Raw genomic sequence first — 12,871 nt, 5'->3', positions numbered from 1 at the left:
CATTCTAAGAAACACTACAGAGTCTTGTGAAATGTATAGAGGTGAAAAATATAACATTTCTGCCCTTTTATATCTCTGGGTATTACATTTTCACTTTTCTTCCTTTTCATGGTTCAAAAAGCTTTTACCAAAAAAGAAAGAAAGAAAGAAGCTTAGATTCTTGAATAATAATCCTTTCTTTACAAAACAATAAGTAAGAATGACAATTCTGCTGGAGGGTAGAAAGCCTTTAATGTAAGAAATGAAACTGAATAGAAACAAAAGATTCTAGAGAATATCTAGAGGTGAAAGAAAGTGCACTTTGCAAAAATGTGCTATGTATTTCTGGAATACATAAGAAAAGTAAGTTAATAGGAATTATTCTTTGTAAAAAAAACTATGACAGCAACAACACAATTATTATGGAAAAGTTTTTTTTAGATGTACAAACGCTTATGCCATAATACAGTTCTTAGTATTTGAGATTGTGCGAGACTTGTTTTTTCAACAGCACAGTGAGAGTACTTTCAGACAGACAGCTTTTCGTACTACCAATCAAAAGGCATTGTGCAGCTATTCCATCTCTTCCTCGTCAACACATTCTTCGTGGTAAGAAAAAAAGATGGAAGAAATGGTGGGAAAGCTCAGGAAGGTTGTAAATAGAAGGCAATGATGTCTGGGCTGCCATAAAATTCCATAAATAAGGCATAATTTCCATAAACAAAAGGATTGACTAGAAGCACCCTAAAATGGCTAAATTCTGGAAGAAATAATGTTGCCACACAGAATTATTCTTCTCAAAACTAAGCAATAGAAATATAAACTTTAGCATGGGCAATTTTTTTTAAAAGGAAGTGAACACAAGGAAATCTACCATCTTGCAGTAATGCCCTCCATTTCTTGGCAACTTTTATTTTCTACTATTTTATTTTGTTAGGTTTTAAAAACTTAAAACCTACAAAGAAATGAACAGCAGTGCATCTATCTCCAACAAAGATATTCCTTTCTTACCCTCCCTCACTTTCCATTAGCTGTAGATTGTGTATTTTTCTATTTTCCAGAATACAAGGGAGTATGCAAATTGTGTGTTTGTGGGGGTGGGGAGAGTGAGTTATGTTTCTTGAACAGTAGTACCTGCCACCTGAACAATTGGGTTTGAAACTGAATTTTTTCAAAGATAGTCTTTCTAGAGCAGATTTCTTTGTTGACAGATGCTGGGGGGTCTTGGGCTGCCAGACAAGGCTTGGACTTTCAATTGCACATTTTGCACCCTTGTTTTATTGTCCTAGCTTGGTGCTTATCAGTTGTGTTGGACTACAATTCCCAGCAGCCAAACTGGTTCCAGATGTGTTGCAGTCCAACACATCTGGAGGGCACCAGGTTGGGGAATGCCGAGTTGAGTCATGACTAACTCCCATTGATTCTAATTGAGCTAAAGCATGTTTAATTTAGTCTGAGTCCAATTCAGTTAATGTTTGAAATGTAATAACAAGACACTGATAATATAACTATGATTATCTCTTGAAGAAAGATTTTGTAACCTGGGATTTTTTCTCTACCTAAAGTTGTCATTTGTAATTGAGCTTCAGAGAGCATTTATAATTTGCTTTTGTTGCTGTTGATGCTAAACTTGTATTATCTTAAGATCCCTATGCATTTTAATAGTGTTTATATAATGTGATATTCTTAATCCCAAAAGCATTTTTGTAAGTGAAATGTTTGCTCTTCCATATTTTGCATGATCTGTTGAATATGTACTACAGAAGACTAAAGCAATATTGCTCCAAAATGATCTGAATGTTCAAGGAATAAAGAAAAAATGCAAATTATAGTTTAATCAGGTATTTTGATTTGCTTAGAACACACTACATACTTTTTAAGAACAATGTCTCTAAGGCGTTCTATTTGAGATGCAACCTGAGATATTGCTATAATACCTTAAAATCTGAGCATTAAGCAAGCAGACAGCACTTTACTGTAATTAAATGGAAGGAGAAAATATAAGTTGTTAGATATGAGAGATGAATAAGTTGCTCCAAGAAACTAAGGGATGCAAATAAAATTTGGCATACAAAGGGCCTGTTCAGAATGTGTGTTCTCAGGATAACTCTCAAGCTGGTATTTCTTTTGGGACTTTATACATTCCTTCCCCTTCCAGCTAGAAGAGGAAAATGGGTGGACTTGGCTGTATCAAATTTATTTGAAAGGAGTATCTTCCTCAGTCTGCCTGGGGACATGAAGATGAAGATTACAAAATTAAGTAGCCGGGGAGCCACAACATTCAAGTAAATGTGGCACAGTTTAGAGCGCAATCCTATGGGTTTGTGAGATGGAAGTCTTCAAAGTTGGAGGATTCTGTGTATCCAATGCCCTGCTGAACTGAAGCAGGGCAGAAGGAGTGGCAGAGCCGATCCTCACCTCTCCATCCGCTGCTCATTGCGTTTTTCGCTAGATACACTTTTTTGCCTGTTTAGCAATGGTACTTCAGAAGAGGAGGGAAGGAGGCTGGAAGAGGCTCAGAAAAGTTTGTATCCCTGCCTCCTTAATCTCTTCCCTTCCCCACCCACTGGAATGCCACCTTTCTGATGGGAATTATTTGTTATTGCTGACGCTTAAGTAGGCAGTTAACAGAGAAAACAAACAAAAGGCAGAACAGAAAGAGTGTTTACCATTCCTACATGCACACAAGGGTAAAAAAAGAAAAAAAAAAAAAGAAAAAGAGAGAGAGAGAGAGAGACCGAGACCACACTGTTCTTTTAGTGAAGAAATGGTAAAATGGTTTATTCCCAATTTCTTGCATATACAAATGCAGGTACCTCATATAACTTCAAAGAGAGTTTGTTCAGTCCACTTTTTTGCATTCTATAACACTGACAAGAGAGTGAGCGAGCAAGCACATATGCTCTCAGCAATGGAGGAAGTCAGAGAGGGGTGAGGTAAGGAAGGGAAAGAACAAGGAACCACTTTGTAGGCTATGGAGATCCTAAGGCTAGCTATGCTCAAATTCTTATGAATTAACTGTAACACTACTCCCTTCTAGTAACTTGCAGACAAAGTTGCAATATTCCCAACATTTTCCTCCCCCTCCCCCTCCTCCTTCTCCATTGCTTTGCCGACCTTGGAGGCCAGCTGGTGCAATTCTTTCTGTGCCAGCTGTGAGTGGGTGGGGTCAGGGGGTCGGGTCTTTGACTCCCCCTGCTAAGCCAGAGTGCCATCTCTGACCTTGGACGGGGAATTCCCATTGTATCCTATGGCCCCTCAGAAAATGTCTAGAGGCCATAAGATTGCTCTATTAATCACTTATTTCTCCCTGCAGTGAGGAGAGAGGAGAAAACAGTGAACAAACTTAGACTGATACTGACTTGAGAGTTCTCCTTACAGTGTAACAGCGACAGAAACCCACCGTGTAGTTTACATTTTGTTCTGTAAGCTACCACTATTAACAAAGCATTCTATCATGAATCAAAGCATATATGATGAACTAAAGTGCCACATATTTCAATAGCACATAATTATCAGTGTTGGGGCGGGGCAGAGGAAATCATGAACACTACATTTATCTATGAACACTATAGATAAATTGCATTTATACTGTAACATTATTCTATTAAACATGTTGCTCTTATGTTCAAAAACATAACATGCTATTGAAATGTCTCAATCGGTAGGATTAAGTATGAAGGCAGTTAAAATGCTTCCCAGTTTCTGATTCTTCTAGAAACACTGTGATTTTATTTATAAGCCTTCTCAATCATGGGATCTAGAAACTAGTTTTCAGTGAAAACTTTGGTCTGGTTCAGATCCTTTTTGGTCTCCACACGGTTGCCCATGGAAATATCCAGGGGGGCAGCAGGTTGTAGCCGCGTGGGCAGGGTAATTGTATAAACCAGCAACTCCACAAGTGTGTGTGTGTGGTGTGTATAGATTGTCTTAGGGCTGGTGGTGGACACTGCTAGTATGCATGATCATAGGGGGGCTTTTTTATGGTGCACAGATCATAGCAGCTGCATGTCCAACAGCCAATGAAGTTACTGGTTCTGGTTCATACTACCACTACTTCTGTGGGATCCAGCATTGTTCATGAGCCTGTTCATAGCCCTGCTGAGAAAGAATCTCAGGCCTGAGTTTTTCAGGATTCTAGAAAAGACCCTTGATAACATAAAAAGCTGATGAACCCCATTTGTGTTTTGGAAGCCAATTTTTACATACCATGGTGTAAACCATATCTACAAGTGTTATGGGTTCTGTTTATGAACCACTTATATGTTAGTGCAAACGGCTTTCTGTAGTTGTGGGAGTTGTCCTCAGCAGCTAGTGCAATGTGGGACATCAAGTAGTTCGTAAAATTTATATTTATGTCTGCAATAAAACAGGACTCACACAATATTTTGCTCACATTGAAAGGAGAAGCCAAAAAGCACCCCATGTAACATCTGATTTGAACCATCTTTAACAACTGACAAAAAACTAGGAGGCAATCAGTTTACATTCATTGGCACATACATTCTACCTGTGGAGAGATTGATAGCAGGGCTAAAGCTTGTAGACTCCCTGCAGGTAGAGAAAAATGACTAAACTGTAGAGATTTATATGAATTAGGATATCTTTGACCCTCAAATTAAAATCTGGTTTTTAATGGAAGGATGAGTGGCAGACAAAGAAGCATGTAAACCTAATCTGATATTTTGAGTAGAAAACATAGGGACAAAGTATAATCTGGACTTTTATTTGCCTTGATTCAAATATTTTCCATGTTTTAAAATAATTATTTAGTTATGATTTAATAGATGTTTTAAAATTGGTGCTTTTATGTATTTATTACCCCCCTCTCCAACCAAAGTGACTTCATTGAATTTATAAAGTTGTTTTCCTTTACCTCCTTTAAGCATCTGTAATTTACTACTCCTGAATTAACAGAAGTTAGTTTTGGTCTCTTCTTCTCCTTATCCTATCTCTGACCTTGGAACAGCAATGGCAGTTGTTATGGTATATTCTGATTACCCCCCTACCTGATAGTCTGTAACGTGAAAATAGTAATTAACTCAAAGATATACTGTTTTCAACAGATTAACAGCTGTGCAGTTTTCATATTTTTTTAAAAAAAATGTTTTAAAATTATGAGATGAAGCAATGAGATATTTTTTCATTCAATAGGGTTTCTAAGCACACTTGCTGTAGAGACTTTTTAAATCCTATTTTTCATTGCTGTTATGTTCAGACTTGACTTGTGACAGATCTCTTCAATTTCCCATCTGAGACCTTTCAAATTAGAGGTTAGTCAATATTTGGCAAGAAACAAACTGACTTGCCTACAGTGCCATAATCTACTTGTAAGGTAGAAAGTCACTGGAAGACCTTAGAAGCTATATTTACTTTCCCTTGAACCTTAGTAAGAATTCTAGTTAGAAATACATACTATGGAGCTACTCAACAGGACTTGATTGATTCATATAAATTGACGTACTCCTATAGGTTTCAGTGGCATGAAGCTGGGTAAGAAGAGGGAAAGTTCCATGTTTCACATGGTTTTAATATTGTTATCATAATATAAAAACATGTACATTTAGGACTTCTCCACATATACCATTTTCTAACATGGCTGGTGGGGCGGGGGAGGGGAGGATAGAGAATGAAAACAACAAATAGTATTGTGACCTCTTAAAAACAAAAAATCTCTTAGGTGCCACAAGACTCTTTACTGTTTTTGCTGCAATAGAGTAACATGGCTATTCCTCTGGAAATAATTTGTGAAGTGTGCCATGAGAATGGATTTTTCTGTAAATGCACAATTTTAGTAAGAGTTGTAATATTGTAGCAGCTAAGAAACTGACTTTATGCAAACTGCTGGTTCTCAGCAACCTTAGACTTACATCTGAAGTATTAGGATAATAATACATTACAGGATTGTTGTGTTTTAAGAATTATAAGATAAAGTATATGACATGCTCAAAAGTCCTATATAAATGATAAGTATGTCTTACTTTTAAGGGTCAGCAAGCCAATGAGTGCAGCACCTTCCTGACCCATGTACTCATAGTAAAATGATAGTGAACATTTTCCATCAGCAAGGGAACAAAGCAGGGAGAAAAAGGTTACCTCCCACTTTCATAGAGGGCAGGGACAATCACATCAAAGTTGTGTCCCACAGGAAAGCAAGTCTCTCTCTCTCTCTCTCTCTCTCTCTCTCTCTCTCTCTCTCTCTCTCTCTCTCTCTCTCTCTCTCTCCACTAGTGTTTCTCCACACTGGGCCTGAAAACAGTCCTCAAGGCACTTTTGAATTGCTCCACAAGTTCCCTCTGCACATTCTCACCTGGAAGATAGCCTTCCTAATAGCATTCACTTCAACCAGACAAGTTGGGGAATTGAGCATGTTGTCTATGCTCAAAGAACCTTTGTTTTTTTTCCTACCGAATGGGGTGGACTTCAGACATGACCATCCCATCCTAAAAGTGAAGTCAGGAAATTGTCTTGCCCAGCTTCTGCCCAAACCCTTCTCATTTGAAGGAGAAAATCTGGCACAAGCTAGACATTAACAGGGCTTTGAGAATTTACCCAAAGCGCACCATGGAGTCACAATGTATATCATTGCTGTTCCACTTTCTTCATGACATGAGTTGGACTTACTGTGAAGTAGTGTTCTGGTCAGTGATGTGTGGAATATGGAGTCCCTCCCTGTGTCACACTTATAAAAAAGGGGGAAATTATTTCCTGTTACAGCGGTTTGTGCTACTTTTGTATTTCTGTAGAATCCCCCAAATTAGTTAGAGATTCCACTTGATTCCTTCTATGTTATTCCATCTACTTTACTATGGTTAGTTTAGTTCTAGCAGTTATTTTGAAGTGTTACCATTTTCAAGCTCTTCTGGTAGTTGCAGCAAGTCCTACAACTGAGAGGGGGTTCCTCCCCTTCCTGTGGGACACAACTTTGATTGATTGCCCCAGCCTTCTACAGAGGTGGGAGTTAAACCTTTCCTCCCTGCTCCACACTTTGCCGACCAGAATATCACTTCATGGTAAGTCCAACTTCCAACTTCCATTTCCCCCCTACACTGAGGTTATTTCTTTGCTGGAAAAACTTTATGTGTGAAGGTGGTCCTGATTCTTCATTAGCTTGTAGCCAAAATATTCATGAAGCTGGAGACCATGTCACTAGGCACCTGCTTTATATTTTAAAGATTTACTACTGGCAGAATGTGCAAAGCTCACTAGGGAGCCAATAAATTCTCTTCTTTCATTCAGAAGATGTATCTTACAACTGAAATATTCAGACACACAGTGAGACATAATATACAACTCACTTTAACATCAGTAATGGACAGTAGTATGTCCAGATGATGCTCAGGCATTTTTTTTCCCCAAAAATGTACAATGCATCATAGGTAAAGTAAGGTTTATATAACCCAGTCTATGTGCTGTCAGGCCTGCATTAATAAAATGCAAAGTGTGGAATAGCATAAGCTTGCTATGGTAATTGAGAATGATTAAGCTGTCTCTCCAAATATGTGCATGACCATTAGTGGGTTGCATCAAATATCCCACTTCTAGTCATTGGTAAAACAATATGAGGTAGACTCTGAGCCAAGAGAATTATTTATTTTCATGGTAGTATGCTGACTATAGTTAGATATTGGACTAATACAAATCCACCCCAGCTATGGATATGTTACATTTCATTCCATATCACTGCTGTCTGATGGTTAGTTCTTCAATTCTCCAGTGGTTTGTTCAGACATTCCAAGACAGTCAAGTTCATTTTTAATCTTTCCTTAGGAATTGGCTGGAACAGTCTTGTTCCACTTTAAAGGGGATTGTAATCCAAACACTCTAGGAGGTGTTAAGCAAAATTAGTCTTGTGGTCTTTGTTAAGTCTTCATGGAACATGAGTCTGTCTAGCAAATCTAACTGAAGTATACAAATGTCTCAAAACATGTCAGTTTCTGAGATGAAGGTAAGGACTGATTAAACATAAGCATACCATTTCCTTGTCTACCCAGATGCATTTAAAACTATTTATTTATAGAAATCTTCAATTTATTTATTTATTCATTTATTTTATTATTTATTTATTCATTTATTTTATTATTTATTTATTACATTTTTATATTGCCTATTAACCAAGGCTCTCTGGGCACTGCACAATTAAAACCATAAAATACAAGTGCCGGATAAATGTAAAAAATTAAAAGTTAAAAAGGCAATATAAAAAACAGCTAAAATAAAAACCAGGAGAAGCCTGTGTGAAAAAGTATGTTTTCAGGAGGCATGTAAAATATGTTATGTTTTCCTCATCCTGAACTGCACGAGGTAGGGTTTTCCAGAAGGCCTGCCAGTGAGGCGCTTCATGCCAGCATTCTGTTCGTCTCAGAATGGCCAGGAGGACCTCCTCTGAGGATTGTAGCTGTTGTCCAGGTGCATATAAGGGAAAGCGGTCTACTAGGTATCCTGGTCCCAAGTTGTTTAGGGCTTTATAGGATAACAACATAACTTTGTATGTGGCTCAATAGCTAACAGGCAGTCAGTGAATTTATGTGAATTTCCAGTTTTTGGGAGCAACATGATATCTAATTGTTTTGCATTTATATAGTGTAGCATGCAGAAATGAATGTGCAACTTGGCCAGACTAGGAAAGGAGCACTGCAAAAGCTTGTTGTGTGCAATAAGACTCTATCTAATAAAGGGGCATTTTTCACAATAATATATAGAGACACAATGATGTTTCTGTGGCACATTACAAATCATAAAGCCATTAGAGGAGGGTCCTATTCAAGGGAAACTGTCACATCTATGTAATCTACAATCTTATGATATATCTGGGTTACTAATCACATAAGGGAAATGATTCTTAAAAGAGGCTAGCCCTTTTTATTTGTGCAGTCTGAATGTTTTAGTCCTGCGCCAGAGTAATTTTCACCCTGAGGAGATGTGTTGAGTTCTTTCTGTCTCCTCTAAGAAAGTAGGTCTGTTCTCTGCCTGACTGCTCTGCCTTGGGAGAAAGCAATGAGAACAATAGCTGTCAGTCACTAAGGACGCTGAGTGTATATGATCAGCAAGTAGTTACTCTGGAATTTTGCCATTGCACTATTGTTATAGGTACAACATGAAAATAAAAAGCAGATGCTCTGAGCATATGTTTAGCACATTCCCAGTGAACCTAATGTGACCTTTCTATAGGTTACTTATATTTCTTCCATTGAAAAATCCCTCTTAATATTTTTCTCTTGAAAGTAGACAACTGGGAGATTTTGGAGGAAATGTAGTCATCATTTTACAAAATGATGAATTTGATTCAGTCCACCATGGGCACAGCACCCATGAACAGTGGACCTGCCCTATGGTAAAATGGAGCCTTGTTCCTGACCCGAAGTGTATGAATTAGCATTTGTGCAGGCACTGCACCATGCCAGTACAGGTAATGGGAGATTTGTGCATGCCTCCCATATCTACATATAGCCCACCTCCTATATACGATCAAGGCATGTGACCGTGTTCATTGGCTGAACAAAAAGACTATGGGACTGGGATATGGGAGGTATGCACATGGCCTAGTGCTGTCCATTCTTACTCACAAAGAGGAAAGGTGAGGAAAGAGGGCTCTATTATTCCCTGAGACAATCTTTCCATGTGTGGGTGCTGTGCCCATGATGGACTGGAATGAACCTCAATTTGTATAGCTTCTAATAGAAAAAAAGATTGAACTATAGTAGCCTTGTTGACCACAGTATGGCACCATGCCCCTTAATGAAAACATAATACAATTTCACACTTAATAACCATAGATACTACTGCTTTTGTATTCATTTTACATGGCTTTATAGTGTGGTTTATATGCTTACCTGTGGCAGGAACTACACTACTGCTTTAAAATGGGTTATAACAGTAGTGACAACTGTTTATTTATTTATTTATTTATTACATTTTTATACCGCCCAATAGCCAAAGCTCTCTGGGCGGTTCACAAAAATTAAAACCACAATAAAACAACTGTTTTAACTGTTTTAACAACTGTTTTATTCCCCACAGTAAAACTGTTGGGGACCAAGACACAGTCCATATATAGTTTTCAAACCATTTTTAAAGTGTCATATCCTGCTTGGTGTAGATCTGGCCTTAGACTCTGGGAGGCTTGTTTTCTTTAGTTCCATTGGAGTCAATGGCCAATGGAATGCCATTTGATTCTAGAAATTAAAGAATCCTTTGAATAATTTCAAAGTTACAGGTCCGGTTTGGACATTACAACAGCCCAGTTGTTGTTGTTACTCCTGGTGTAAACAGGAGAAGCTAAATAATCCAGGGGCACTTTGTGTGGTTCACACACATTGTTAAACAACCCAGGGACACTTTGTCCATGGGTTGTTTAGCAATGCGTGTGAACTAGAAACTCTGGCTTATTGGGGGTGAAAGAAGCTATGCTCAAAACCCGCAGTTTAATTCTTGCAGCAGGATTGCTTGGGCAGTTTGCATGTGCCCGTTTACTTGCTCGCAACAATCCAGGGTTTAACTGCCCACCCCCAACCCGAGTTGTCATGATGTCCAAACTGTGCCACTGGAAGAAGAAAAAGAGGATATGCCTTCTACTATAGATAACATTACTGTTCCATATATGTAGTCAAACAATGAAAGGGGGTTGAATTTCATGGACTCCAGTACTCATTAATATATGTCATCTAAATCAATTGGACTGAGAGTCCTTAAATCTGATCAGATATTTTGCATTATTGTAATTCACTTTATGTGGGACTGCCCCTGAAAACAATCTGGAAATTACAAGTGGTGCAAAATATGGCTGCCAGGATGCTGCCAGGGACAGCTGTCAGGAAGCATATAACACCAAACCTTTTGAATGAATGGTACTGTACATAGACGCCACTTGCAAATCGATAGCATTTTGTCTGCTTTTGTTGAAGTTTGTTGAATGTATAATTCTTAGAAAGCTATATTTTCTCTCTCACACACACACATTTCATATACATGCATTGGAGTTGATATGTTAAAAGCTATGCTTTATTATTGTTGCCTTAACATTGTTGTTATCTGCCCTAGGATTTTTATGAAGTTTGCAATATAAATAGAATGCAGGTTGTTTTGTGTGTTTGTGTGTGTGTATTTCCTTGCTGGAAATTTTACCCTACATTTGCTTTAGAAAAGCTGACTTTACTGAGCTAACATTTCTTTCCATAAGGCATGAATTATGCTTTTCTTTCTGTGTGTCTCTCTCCCACTTTGAACAACTATTCCTGAAGAAAAATTCTATGTAAGTCTACAAGACACTTTATTTTTGGTGCAACAGACTAAGGGTTTGTCTTCACGGCACTGGGCTGGCTCCGTCTCCCTTTTCAATCCTGCACTTTCCCTCTCTCAGGGCAGCATCAAATAAACACCATGATGATGAGGGAGTGTGTGGTTTCTGGGCAGCCATCTGAGTCCCAGAGCCACCCCTGCCCTCTTCCTGGTGGAAAGTGACCAATCATTGGTTGCCTTCCAACAGACTCTGCCCCAGTTTGGCCCCAGATTGGCCATGGACTGCAGCAATGCCATGTTGACATCACTCCCTTTGAAAAAGTTGGGGTACATCCCTGACTTTTTCAAAATGCAGCAGCATGGGGAAGCCCTGTGGTGGTTGTGAAGCTGCGGCTGCACCGTCTAACCAGTGGGGCACAGATCCAAAGCCACCGCAGGGCTTGCTCCACATGTAGACAGCCTCTAACATACTGGAAATCAAAAGCTTATGTTTCCAACATTTTGAATCTTAGGCCAAATATGCACCTTTGTCATATCATTATGATCCTGTCATGATAAAGCTATATCCGTTTTGCATGTTTATACCTCGTATGACTCACAATGACATTTGCTGCTGTATTTTGGATAATGTGTAATAAAAAGTAGAAAGTAACACTATGGTAGCAGTAAATAGTATGTGTAATGTGCCTGAACAGTTATCAGTGAACTTCAATACCACTATAAAGCAGTAGTGTAAGAAGTTCATCAGGTGAGCGATTTATCATACACATCGCTACTGCCCATTTACGGATGTGCTCGCGTCCTTTAGATGACGTTGTCTGCCTCCGCACGCCTTGTGCTCCTTCCGTTTGTTTTTCCATCACAAAATAGACCCCTTTTCATCTGACTTTTTTTTAAAAAAAATGGAATGTGCTGCAGGTGATGTTTGCCCTGTCCTGGATGGGGTTGCACTCTCCCTAAAGGATCAGGTCTGTAGTTTGGGGGTGCTCTTGGATCCAGAATTGTCACTTGAGGCACAGGTGAACTCAGTGGCAAAGAACATCTTTTATCAGCTTAGGTTGATATACCAATTTATGCCTAACTACAGTTATCCATGCTCTGATAACCTCTCATTTGGATACTGCAATGCGTTATAAGTGGAGCTGCCTTTGAAAACGGTCCGGAAACTTCAGCTAGTACAAAACAGGGCAGCCCATTTACTAACAGGGACTGGCCGGCGAGACCACATTACACCAGTCCTTTTACAATTTCATTGGCTGCCAGTCCAGGTCCGGGCCCGATTCAAAGTGCTGGTATTAACGTTCAAAGCCCTAAACAGTTTGGGGCCAGGTTATTTGAAGGAACACCTCCTCCCATATGTACCTGCCTGGACCCTAAGGTCATCCTCAGGGGTCCTTCTCCTTGAGCCCCTGCCAAAGGAAGTGAGGCAGGTGGCTACTAGGAGGAGGACTTTCTCTGCTGTGGCACCCCAGTTGTGGAATGAGCTCCCCAGAGAGGTCCGCCTGGCGCCTAAACTGTACTCCTTTCTTCGCCAGCTGAAGATCTTTTTATTCTTTCAGTATTTTAACACTTAATTTTAACTTAAATTTAAATTTTACTGTTCTAATTCTGTATTTTAATCTTATATCAATTTCTGCTGCGTGGTTTTATCCTG

At 39.0% G+C, this 12,871-nt stretch overlaps 1 protein-coding gene across 1 annotated transcript in view; it reads left to right on the top strand.

Annotated features, from left to right (window-relative positions):
- Nucleotides 1-12,871, top strand: part of MEGF10 (multiple EGF like domains 10) — a 120,149-nt gene that overhangs the window by 50,139 nt on the left and 57,139 nt on the right. The gene's annotated exons all lie outside the window — the stretch shown is intronic.

Source organism: Elgaria multicarinata, chromosome 6, assembly GCF_023053635.1.
Source record: "Elgaria multicarinata webbii isolate HBS135686 ecotype San Diego chromosome 6, rElgMul1.1.pri, whole genome shotgun sequence".
NCBI classification, from domain to species: Eukaryota; Metazoa; Chordata; class Lepidosauria; order Squamata; family Anguidae; genus Elgaria; species Elgaria multicarinata.
This window is presented reverse-complemented; position numbering and strand designations above follow the sequence as displayed.